Source organism: Lissotriton vulgaris, chromosome 7 (assembly GCF_964263255.1).
Source record: "Lissotriton vulgaris chromosome 7, aLisVul1.2, whole genome shotgun sequence".
NCBI lineage: Eukaryota > Metazoa > Chordata > Amphibia > Caudata > Salamandridae > Lissotriton > Lissotriton vulgaris.
The window spans coordinates 62,182,177-62,195,526 of NC_141695.1; positions in this window are offsets into that span (position 1 = coordinate 62,182,177).

Genomic DNA, 13,350 nt, shown 5'->3' on the forward strand with positions numbered 1-13,350 from the left:
ACGGAACTGAAGGAGATGTGGGAAGACATTTCTCATGAAAAGAGCCTAAGCAAGAAATTGTATACGTACAGTTTGAAGATGTTGTCTCATCGAGAAATTGGAGCATATGAATGTTGTGAATGTTAAATATTTAGCCCAGAAAGAACCAAACAGTACAGACATTCTGAAAACAAATATGTTGGATACATACTATCCAAATAGAAGTACTCTGCTTGAAAACATTTGTCTGTATGAGATACTTCAAAACTACACTTTTAAAAGGAATATTACAGAGAATATTGATAAAGGTGTACACGCTGTAATTGGACATGAAGGATGTCTGGTGAAACAAAGAAAAGGACACTTGATTAATCATCGAAAACTGAGTTGCGATACACCTGACAAAAGAGAATTTTACTATTTTGCTCTTTTGCAACTCTTTAAACCATGGCGTACAGAAGAGGAACTACTTGGTGACTTTGATAGTTATGAAGATTCATTCAACGCATCTAAAAGTAGTATTGAATGTCCTGTTTTTAGTAATTATCTCCAAATGTTGAATGATGAAATAGAGCAAGAAGCAACAATTGCAGCGAAGATTGCTAGAGATAGTTCACAAGGTTGTCAAAGTTCAGCTTCATTAAGTCAAGATCCACTGGGACAACCAATTATCCAGAATGAAGCAGCCACTGCCATGGATGAGGTGGAAAGAGCAATGCAGCAAGGTCAAGAGGAAGTAATGAACTTAGAAGAATTAAAGAAGCAATTTAATCGTGAGCAAAGACAGATATATGATGAATTGACAGAGCACATTGATCATGTCTTCCGTCATGAAAAAAAAGATTGCTCATGAATGTCATTTGAACCTATTCGACTATATGTAAGTGGAGAAGCTGGAACTGGTAAAAGTTTCCTAATTAAAGGAATTACTACATATCTACAGCAAAGAACTCAGTCAACACTGTTGTGTGTTGTTACTGCTCCAACTGGATTGGCAGCACATAATATTAAAGGTATTACTTTACATTGTTTACTGATGCTGCCAGTTGAACATGAAAATTAATTACAATATCACAAGCTATCTGGAGAAGCTTAGTTTTGAAGTTTCTAGAGTCCTTACAAAATGAAACTTCTTATTATTGATGAGGTAAGCATGGTATCCAATTTAATGCTTGCTTTTGTGCATTTAAGAATGCAACAGATACTTAAGACAGAGTATGATGTGTTATTTGGAGGTAAACATGCCATAGTTTTTGGAAATCAACTGCAGCTAACTCCTGTGAAAGGACAACCTGTATTTGAAACTGTTACGCATGAGGAGACCAGAAAGTTCCTGGGCAGTATTGGAAATGTTAATATATGGTCACATTTCAAATATACTGAACTGATTCAAAATATGCGACAGGCAAAGGATACTATATATGGAAATATTCTTCAAGATATAAGGATTGGAAAACTAACTGAAGATGCGAAAGACACTCTACGAACACGATTACTTTCCAAGCTGTTTCCTAATGAAGATAATGTACCTGAGAAAATATATAGTAAAGAGGTAGCAGATAAGTCAGTCATATGCTTGATGCCAACTCTCAAAGAATGTTCAGTTTTTAATGAGAAAATGTTGAATTTAGAAAATCAAGAAATTAAGAAACCGGAAGCTAAAGATAGAATAGAGCATGAAGGTAGTACTATTGTTTTGTCTGAAAAGTTGAAGTTAAAATTGGATTCTCTTCAGAAAACTATATCTAAAACTGCTGGCTTAGAGAAAAATCTGTATGTATGTTTAAATTATTTTACGGAGAAATTTACATATAGAAAGAGGATTGGTAAATGGAGCAATGGGTAATGTTGTTGGTTTTGTCAATTACACAAATAGAGATGAGATTGAATTTTTAAGAATAAAATTTGATGGAATTGAGGAAGTTCAACAAATTAGTCGCTGTTCAACTTGTTTTTTGCTTGTGAAAGACTTATATGTCCGTCGGAAGCAATTTCCAATTTGTTTGGCATATGCAGTGACTATTCACAAATCTCAAGGTTTAAGTGTCGATTGTGCTTTGGTAAATATTGGAAGCACTGTATTCAAAGAGGGTATGGCGTATGTTGCTTTATCTCGAGTTAGAACTTTATGTGGACTTTATCTAATTGATTATGATGAAACAAAGATTAGTGCAGATTTAAATTGTGTGAAGGAGTATAATAGGTTAAGAAGAGAATATGCTCCAAGTTTACCTCAATATCCTTTAACTGAAAGGCGTATGGTTGGTCAGAAAAGGAGAAATGAGGAAAAATGTGCAGAAGTAGTCGAGAAACGAAGAAAAAAAGATGTAGCTGTCGTTGGTAGGCGTAAGACAAAGGTTAGTATTGAAGAGATTGTTGGATTTAAGTTTGAAAACAGGTCTGGTGTCAACTGCTATGCAAATGTAGTAGTTAATGTTGTTTTTTTTCTAAAAAATGTTAAGCAACAGATTGTACAAAATCGGGAGCAAAGTGAAGTAGCAAGTGTTTCAGAACTAAGGAATGTTTTAGACATATGTGCAGGACTAATGGAAAGGGGCGACCAACTCGGTCCCCCCGAACGTATGGCCGAGTGCCTCGATCCCCCCGGGAAGCCATTTTTGGGCGGGAGGCGCGCCTCAGCTGGTATGCCCGAAGCGGCGTAGCTGGGGCGCGCTCGTTCCCGCCCTAGAGTGGGCTGGCCTAGACACCGACGTAGCCAGCCACGCCCTCGGGGCAGGCAGGGGCGGGTATACGCCCGCCCTGAAGACGGATAAAAAGGGACGCAAGACCAGAAGACATCCTCTTGTTCTTGTGCTCTGAAGCTGCACCTCCTCGCTGCACGTGAGCTCGGGACAGAACGAAGAGCCAATTTTGAGCGTTTTAATCTCTCTTTTTGTCTTCTAGATACTTCGTCTGAAAAGATGCCCAAGAAAGGCGCGAAGAGAATATCGACTGATCAGTTGGTTCGGGCCCTCATGAAGGACATGTCCGAAATTAAGAAGCGGTTGGCGGAGCGAGACGGCGAGGAGGGATCGGGGCGTCCACCGGCCGGAGGGAAGCCAAAGAGGCCGAGAAGGGGGCCGGTCGGGGGAGACGTCCCGGTTCCCTGTTCCCCGCTCGAGGCGCCAGCCCCGGTACCGAAGGAGGGGAATCCGATTCCCGTAGTAGTCACCCCGACATCCACTGAAGATATGCCTCCCGAGTTGGCGGCACAGTTAGCGGCGTGGTTGGGGGACAGTAGCGAGGGCGCCACGGCTGCCGAAGCGCAAGCACTCATTAAACAGTTGCGCGAGAAACGTGATACAGCCAAGGTGCCCGCGTCGGATGTGGTGATAGACAAGCCACGAGTGGCGGAGGCAGCGTCCGGTGCAGGTAAGCGGCCATTGCCGATCGCAAGGGATGAGTCAACACCCTCTCGTAGAGAAAAGTTGGGGCAACATGTTCCTTTGGCAATAAAGGAAAAGATTTGGGCGGGGGAATACGTAAACATTTTCTCCTTGCTCGTTGATCATTATGAGGTTGAAACTGTTAAGGGCCAAAAGGATCTGATGCATCCAAGTGTTTGGCGCGCAAAAATGGCCGCCTTCAAAGTGAATGAGAATATTGGCAACTGGGGTAATGCTTGGGGAATTTTTACGTCAATTTTGGGGGAACGTAGGCCTGAATTGCTCCCTGAATTTCCAGTATATCAGTCACGAATTATGGGGTACTCGACATCGCACCAAGGTAACCAATGGTTCTGTTATGACAACCTGTTCAGGAAAGCGATGGAGCATAACAAAAGTTTAACCTGGGACTGTTACGATTCTTTGACATGGAATAAAATGAAAGAGTCGGGGATGTTGAAAGTGCCGTTGGTGGGGAATACTGTTGGTGAGTCCTCCCGCCAAAATGGGGGGACGCCCTTTCGGTCGGGTACGGGTACAGACGATTACCCGAGACCCGCCGGCAATACAGGGAAGAGGGGTTTCTGTTTCAATTTCAACAGAAGTAAATGTACTAGGCCCCCGGGATCTTGTAAATTCAAACACGAATGTAGTGGTTGTGGGGCACCCCATCCTGAGTCCTCGTGCAGAGCCAAATCGGGTGAAAATGGGGGTAGAGGGGGCGCCAAACAGGTCTAATATAGTCCGAGGGGCGCCTTTACCAACCCCGATTGATACCCTGGCGATGATTCCCTGGCTCAGCGAATACCCAGATCGTACTTCAGCTGGGGTGCTACGAAACGGTTTTTCATATGGTTTCCGCATCCCGGTGGGGAACTTTCAGGGTGTCGGGTCGTGCAAAAACCAACTTTCCGTCTTGCAGCATACGATTGTAGTACAGGATAAGATCCGGAAAGAGGTTACCCGAGGTCGGGTTGCCGGCCCGTTTAGTGTTCCCCCGGTACAGAATTTTGTTTGTTCTCCTTTAGGGGTGGTCCCCAAGAAGGACCCAGGTGAGTTTCGATTGATTCACAATTTATCAGCGCCTCATGGCCTTTCTGTAAACGACGCAATTGACCCAGAGATATGTTCGGTGCGGTACGCATCATTCGATGAGGCCGTAGCCATTTTGAATCGCCTGGGGCCCGGGACGCTGATGGCGAAATCAGATATCGAGTCAGCGTTCCGTTTGCTCCCGGTATACCCGGAAGACCAACGGCTTTTGGGATTCATGTTTCAAGGTTCGTATTACATGGATAGGTGTATGCCGATGGGGTGCTCTATATCTTGTGCATATTTCGAGAAATTCAGTAGTTTTCTACAATGGGTTTACACGAAGAAAACGGGTTTTCGGAATGTGATGCATTACCTCGATGACTTTCTGTTCCTTGGGGCCGCTGGGGATGATGAATGTGCCCGGGCCTTGTCTGAATTTTGTGTTCTAATGAATCAATTTGGCGTGCCATTGGCACCAGGTAAAACTGTGGGTCCCACGACTTGCCTCGAGTTTCTCGGGATCGAGTTGGACTCTAGTGAGGGTTGTTTTCGTTTACCAGCTGCCAAAGTGTCGAAATTCAGGGCAGCCCTGCAAATGTGTATTATTGCATCTAAAGTTACGCTGCATCAGTTGCAGCAATTGGTGGGGAAGTTGAATTTTGCCCTGAGGGTAATCCCGATGGCCCGCCCCTTCTCCCGTTCTATTGCCCAGGCGATGGTCGGCCTAAAAGAGGGTCATCATCGCACGAGATTATCGGCCGAGGTCCGCCAAGACATGCGTATTTGGTTAGCATTTTTGGCGGATTTCAATGGTCGAGTCGTCTGGAACAAACCGGCCTTGTCCTCTGAAGAGCTTGGTCTATGGACGGATTCAGCGGGAAGCATAGGTTTCGGCGCCATCTTCGGCACAAAATGGTCGGCACAAAGGTGGCCAACATGGTGGCATGAAGAGGGGCTGACGAGTAATATTGCTTTCCTTCAACTGTTTCCCATTTTGGTGGCCCTCAGAACCTGGCCCGATGGAATCAAAAATCACTCTGTCATATTCTGGTCTGACAATATGACCGTTGTAGAATGCATCAATAGTCAGGCAGCACGTTGTAAAATGATTTTAAGGCTGCTTAAAGAAATTGTCTTACTGTGTATGCAACTGAACGTGGTGTTCAGAGCAAAACATGTCCCAGGGGTGATGAATCAGGCTGCTGATGCACTGTCTCGTTTTCAAATGCAGGCTTTCTCGGGTTTCCTTCCCTCAGCGGACCCCGAGCCAGCACCCTTTCCCGAAGCTCTCTGGTCTCTCGGTGCCCCGAACTTCGTTACCTCGTGGGAGAGAGTCTAGCACCAAGGACGAGGAAGGCATACGAAGGGGCGTTTCGGGCTTATTTAGCCTTTTTGGGGACTGAGAGAGGGGGACTTTGGGGGCATGAGGATTGGGTAGTACATTTTCTGATGTCCTTGCGTAAGGCTGGGAAGTCGGTGGCTACAGCCCAGAGGCATCGTGCTGCCATTTCCTTTGTTGCCAGGGCTCATAATATCCAGGACCCGACAGCGTCTTTTGTGGTACAGAAAGCGCTGCGTGGGTGGCAACGCCTTGAGGGTCGCAAAGTAGATGAGAGGCGCCCGATAGGTCTGGATAGGTTGTCCCAGTTGCTGGCAACACTCCCCGCCACATGCTCGTCTCAGTTCGAGGCCTGTTTGTTCCGAGCTGCTTTTACGCTTGCATTTCACGGGGCAATGAGGATAAGTGAGCTGGTAGCAAGGAGCAAGCGGGATGTGGTGGGGGGTTTGTGCCGGGAACACGTTCAGATCAGGGGTGAGACGATGACTGTATCCTTTGTCAAGTCAAAAACCGATCAAAGTGGGGTGGGAGACTGCATAATCATTCGCAGAATTCCAGGGTCTTCCATGTGTCCGGTGAAGTGTTTAGAAGATTACCTAGCACGAAGGGTGGCATCATGGGGGGGGACATTGTTGAGACACGCGGACGCCACCCCACTGACGAGGTTTCAGTTTCAGCGGGTGCTCGCGATGTCAATTACCGCAGCGGGCTTGGACCCGGGTGAGTTTGGGACCCATTCCTTTCGGATAGGGGCTGCCACTGAAGCTACAGCCAGGGGTCTTAATGTGGAACAAGTAAAACGAGTGGGGCGTTGGTCCTCCAATTGTTATAAGAGGTATGTGCGGTTGCACATGTTGTGAAGCTGTAATAATGTACTCACGCTTCTTGTCTTTTGTTTGGTTTTCAGTTACGCAAGCCTTCGAGGTGGGGCGGACTATGCAGTCGACCCAACACCCGGCCAGCGGTCAGACATCACCGGCTGTGAGAAAGGAGGTGTGGGTCGTGGGCCACTCATACGTGAGGCGTGCCGCAGACGTATTCGAAGCAGGTGACATGATTCACGTAGCTGGGGAATACGGGTACAGAATGTCCTTCTACGGAAGGGGCGGTCTCTGTATTGACCAGTTTCAGGCATTCTTTGAGGGTTTGTTAGGGCGGACGAGGTCACCGCCGTCTATAGTCATAGTGCATTTAGGGGGCAATGATTTGGTCACCACCGGTAGACGACTTCTCCTGGAGGCAATGCTTTCCACTGTAAGTTGGTTGGCGAGGAAAGTTCCGGGGTGCATAATTGCGTGGTCTCATATGATCCCACGAAAAGTGTGGCGGGGGGCTATTTCGATCCCTGCTTTGAACCATTCTGTTAGAAAACTTAATAACAAAGTGAGTAGGTTGTTCCGTTCCAAGACATTGCATTCTATCTCGCATGGTTGTATTAATGATGACAGTATGTATCTGGGGGATGGTGTGCATTTGTCTCGGGTGGGAAATGAGTTACTTATAGGAGACTTCTTAGCATGGTTAAAAACGTTGGAACATGACCTTTAGCTAGGAGTTTTTGTGGGGGGCCCGGATAGCCGGTCAACTATCCGGGCCTGTGGCGGTAAGGTCATGATCGGTGAGCACTAATTAGTAGATCCCTATGAGTGGGCGTCACCCAACACGGATGGGAGCGCTCGGGAGAGGTGGCCATTGGCCCCTCAGTGGGGAGGCGGTCCCTTCTAAGGATGGGTCGCCGGAAGTAAAGGAAAGGCGGTCAAGGCCCCTTCCTTTGTAGGAGGGGTTACAGCCCCCTCCTGGGGAATTTCCCGGGGCCAGTGACATCTGCGACGGCAGATGTGGTAAGTTGTGTGGGGTTGGGATAAGGTCTACGGTACCTTCTAGATACCTCACACGAGTATTCGAACGACCGTTAACTGGCGTCGAGTCTTTAGGTGCCCCCGTAAAGTCAAGGGAAATTGGTAATAGTTGCACTTGAGGTACGCCTCCGTGCTGTCGCCCAGCCCAAGTGGGAGGGGTAAGTCTGGTTAGGGATCTTGACACCGGTTATGACCTTGCCGTTGGCCCTTAAACGTTAGGTTGTACAATTTCAATATGTCAAGAAATGTTTTGTAAGATGCTAGTTCGGCTAGGAGAACCTCTGTATTAGAGAATCTGTTAAGGTTAGCCAAACATCGCAATATGGTAATGAAATTGTACATAACATGAAACGTTTAATGTTTTAATTTTGTTTTAATAAATACGGCCGGGATGGTCACTCCATCCCACTTCCAAAAACTTCAAGAACTGTTTCCGGTTTCCCTCCTTTCGGGGATTGTGTTGAGAGGGGGTGGCGGGTATCTCGGCCATATGGAAAGGGGCGACCAACTCGGTCCCCCCGAACGTATGGCCGAGTGCCTCGATCCCCCCGGGAAGCCATTTTTGGGCGGGAGGCGCGCCTCAGCTGGTATGCCCGAAGCGGCGTAGCTGGGGCGCGCTCGTTCCCGCCCTAGAGTGGGCTGGCCTAGACACCGACGTAGCCAGCCACGCCCTCGGGGCAGGCAGGGGCGGGTATACGCCCGCCCTGAAGACGGATAAAAAGGGACGCAAGACCAGAAGACATCCTCTTGTTCTTGTGCTCTGAAGCTGCACCTCCTCGCTGCACGTGAGCTCGGGACAGAACGAAGAGCCAATTTTGACCCACCCACCAGCCCCTGAAGACAGCCAGTTGTGTTTAATAAAGTTGATTAATTTTTTCGGTTTTCGTACACAGGTTGTAGTGCCATGTTGAGTTAATAAAGAATGGTCGTTTTGAGTATGTTTGCCATTAAAGATATTCAGTTCAGTGTTGGATTTTTAATGCATGCTCTTTCGGTCATAGTGGCCAATGGATTTGTAGGTTAATTTGCACTGTCGTATTTATTTTGGTAGGCGGTAAGGTCATGATCGGTGAGCACTAATTAGTAGATCCCTATGAGTGGGCGTCACCCAACACGGATGGGAGCGCTCGGGAGAGGTGGCCATTGGCCCCTCAGTGGGGAGGCGGTCCCTTCTAAGGATGGGTCGCCGGAAGTAAAGGAAAGGCGGTCAAGGCCCCTTCCTTTGTAGGAGGGGTTACAGCCCCCTCCTGGGGAATTTCCCGGGGCCAGTGACATCTGCGACGGCAGATGCGGTAAGTTGTGTGGGGTTGGGATAAGGTCTACGGTACCTTCTAGATACCTCACACGAGTATTCGAACGACCGTTAACTGGCGTCGAGTCTTTAGGTGCCCCCGTAAAGTCAAGGGAAATTGGTAATAGTTGCACTTGAGGTACGCCTCCGTGCTGTCGCCCAGCCCAAGTGGGAGGGGTAAGTCTGGTTAGGGATCTTGACACCGGTTATGACCTTGCCGTTGGCCCTTAAACGTTAGGTTGTACAATTTCAATATGTCAAGAAATGTTTTGTAAGATGCTAGTTCGGCTAGGAGAACCTCTGTATTAGAGAATCTGTTAAGGTTAGCCAAACATCGCAATATGGTAATGAAATTGTACATAACATGAAACGTTTAATGTTTTAATTTTGTTTTAATAAATACGGCCGGGATGGTCACTCCATCCCACTTCCAAAAACTTCAAGAACTGTTTCCGGTTTCCCTCCTTTCGGGGATTGTGTTGAGAGGGGGTGGCGGGTATCTCGGCCATAATCAATTTTCTCAGAATACTCAGCAAGATTGTCAGGAATTTATTATGTATATGTTCACAGTTTTGGAAGATGAAGGTGTAGATATTGATAGTCTTTTTGGCCTTTCTTATAAATGGGAACATAAGTGTGATAATTGCTCATTTTCAAGTATTACTGATATACACAGTGAAAGATTTATATATTTAACATTACCAGACTGTAAAGAAGTGTCTTTTAATAAACTAGTTAAAGATGCGCATCAGAACATGGTCTGTTCTCAATGTAAGTCTGAAATGTTATCAACTTTATTTATCCACAGATATGGACAATATGTAATTTTAATGTTTCAAAGATGCAGAGCTGATTGGAGTAAATTGTCAACTTTAAATAAAAATGTTGTGGCTTCTCAAGTATCTATTTCTAGAAGAACATTTGTAACTGTAGCCATTATTTTTCATGAAGGGCCTTCAACATCCTCAGGACATTACACAGCTTATTTGACGTGTTCAACAGGCTGGACGCTTTGCATTGATAGTCAATTGACTTTTAAGAAATGTTTGCCTTTTGGCTTAACTAACTCCTATCTGCTATTTTTGCAACCCAAATTTCAGTAAAATGACTTGGTGTAGGAAGATTAATACTGTAAAGATATGAAACTCTGTTGTTTAGAAATATCATGTGACTGAGGGTGTGCAAATCTAGAAAAGAAATTTGTATTTGGCATAGTGATAGCATCAGGTACAAGTTTACTTAATGTTTGATGGTACAGAACACGTTACAATTTTTAACTGGAAAGATTCAGAAAAGGATAGATAAGACTAAGATTAAGAAATTTCATAAAATAACTACTTAACTCATAGTATTTGGCTACGCGGAAAAATATGAGACAAGAAAATGAGTACTTCAGATAATTATTTTAGAACATATATGGACAAAAGTTTTTGGAGAGGTATTTAAAAGATAACGAGTTAACTTACACAATTTGGCCACGCGGAAAGGTATGAGAGAAGAAAATGTGTACTTAAGATAGATTTCTAAAGAAGATACTTGCACGGGGCTTTGTTGAGATATATTTAAAAATAGGTGGTATAGTTTAATTAGTTTGTAACTGTGGAAGATGTACTGTGCTTACTCAAGAAATTGCAAATTAGAGAAAAACATTCAAGACATGTTTTTTTCAGGTATTTATATTATGTATGGAGATCTTGTACGGGTTTTTTAAACACAATCATTTTGATTGTGGTTTTTTTCCCCGCTGTTAAATGATGATTATTATTAAAGTCACTGTTTATAGTGGAAATCCATGTATTCTGAGGACAGCAAAAATAAACCATGTAATATGTTGTTTAAGTTATTTTGTTACATTGGATTTAGAAATATGTATTATAACAGATGTTTTTATTGTCTTCCACAGATATGACATTTATAAGGTAAGTACAACTAATAACATCCGAGAGTTTTGTCTGCCTCTCTCTTATCCTTATTGTTTTGATCTCCTTCCTTTCTCAGTACTGTTTAGTCACACTTATTCCGTTTAACTCATTCACATTTTGTGTTTAATTTTTTCCTGTTTCTGTAACATCTTTTCTGTCACTATCCTATTCAGTCTATCTATCTCTTCAGTTTCTTTCTACTGTTGTCTCATGGTGACTCACCTTTATTGATCTTGCATCACCTTTGTTTCTAGAATGTTAATTTGTTTGTCTTACTGTATCTAATATTTGTTCCCTTACTTTGCTCTCATTAATTATGCTCAATTCTTACACTTAAATGTAAAGGGCCTCATTTATGAAAGCCTTGCGCCACCGATGCACCAATTTTTGAAATGTTAAAAGTGACGCATGGTCGGCGCAAGGCCTTCATAAATAAGGCCCATACTTTACTTCTGTTACCCTACTTTATTTCTATTTATATGTGTCTTGCAGTGCTTGTCTATTAGTACCCCGTTTACTTTCTGTTACTCACCCTTTTTCACTCTGTTTCTCTTACAGTTTTTCCTTTATTTTATTTATCTCCTTAAGGTATTCCTGTACTCTTACTGTGTTTCTTTAAGAGACTGTTTACTTCATGTACTATCACTGAGCATACTTTTATTTTCTCTCTTACTTTACTTTCGTTTAGAAACTCATTCCTTCAGTGCTATTATCTCTTTCAATTAATTATGTTACTTATTGATTTATATACTAGACATTCTGTCTCTGTCTCTTTCTCTCTCCCTTGGTCTTTTTTTCTTTTACTTTCTGTTTCATTGACTCCTACTGTTTTTTGTTTTATGAAATGTACATTATAATCTTATTTTTACTTTTCTTCCACAGATACTATGTTTTTAAAAGAAATTTACTTTAACTTTTTTACTATTTGTTAGGTAAGTATAAAAAATAAAGAAACTTTTCCATCACTGTGTCATTTCTTTGTCTATCCTGGTTATACCAGTGTCATGTTTAATAAAAGCACTTCCACACAGGATTGGGTGCATTGTCATAAGGAGTGCCTTAAAAGTGATTTAATGAAATCAGCGACATTTCACTGAGTAAGTTCAGCAACACTGATATATGAAAACATTGGTGGTAAATGATATTAAATGTTAAATGGTGTTCTTTCTAGGACTTTAACTCCTTTGCTGCGGTGGCAATTTCGCGTCAGCGTTAGCGGGGTGGGGGGCTGAGTGGCGCTCGCATGCTCATGATGGATCCACTCCTTCACGAGCCATGGTTGTGCTGTGCTCATGACAGAGCGGTTCCGTCATGGCCCCGCTCAGTCAATAGAACGCGCTGCGCAGGTGCAAAATCAGTGCTGCGCAAGCGCAGCGGCAGGGCCATGACAGAACTGCTCCGTCATGAGGACAGCTCAGGTGAAGCTCATGTTGGAGAGGCTCTGTCATGAGCATGGGAGGAGTTAAGAGGTGTTAAAAAAACTGGGGGGTCTCTTCAAAGAGAGTGTTGGTTGTAATTTAGAAGGCACTTTAAAACACATAGGGGCAGATTTATGATGCACTTACGTCTCTTTGGGCCACAATTCTATCACTTTATTTGATGCAATGACGGTGCAAATAATGTGCCATATTTACAACGTGATGCATCTAGGAGATACGTCATGTTGTAAAGCCCTACACCATAAGGAAGTGTTCCTGTGCAGGGGGGTCGTTCCTGTGCAGGAACGTCTCCTGAAAGTGGCTGAGTGAAATCTATGACATTTCACTCAGTCACTTTCAGGCCAATGCTGCCTCAAAACCCTGCATGTGCTTCAAGCAGGCGTAGGTCTTGACGCAGCATTGTGAATATGGGGCACCCCCGAGCCTTGCTGGAGCTGTGTCACACTTGCGACGCAACTCTAGCAATGTACCACCTTTCCGGCACAGATGTGTTACGCATGTGTGCTGTTTTTGCACCATGTTGTGCCACATTATAAATGTGGTGCGCCATGGGTGGTGGAGCAGTGGCGTACTGTGGCGCACATTAACTGGTGCATCCCTGGGGATGTGCCAGTTAATATAAATCTGCCCCATAGGTTAAAAATCTGCGCTTAGCAGAGTGTTGGGCCTCTGTAGTGTTATGTTTTTTCTGTTATTCTATGTAGATATGTAATATTGCAAGTTTTTTGTCAGGAAAAAGAAGCCATGACTATTGGCTTGGCGAATGATTGCAAGATTCTTAAAATAAAAAAGCAGCAATCATGGCATTGTTCAATATAGTATTGTAAATACTTATGTTCAAGAATGATGAGAGAGTAAAAGAAGGTTAACCTGATCTTTTAAACTTATTCACAGGCTTCTTTAAAGGAAGTGTTCTATATGATTGTAGCGTGGGTGTTTCACTTTATTCTGTATGCTGTAGAAGGAGGAGTACTACATACTTGAATATCCTTCAGTGCTTATTTTCATTTACTAAGTGGTAATGAGACCAACACTGAACTTCAATGGGAGGGAGGGGCTGCCCCTGTGCTCCTGGAGGACTGCGAGGCCGCTGCAGCAGT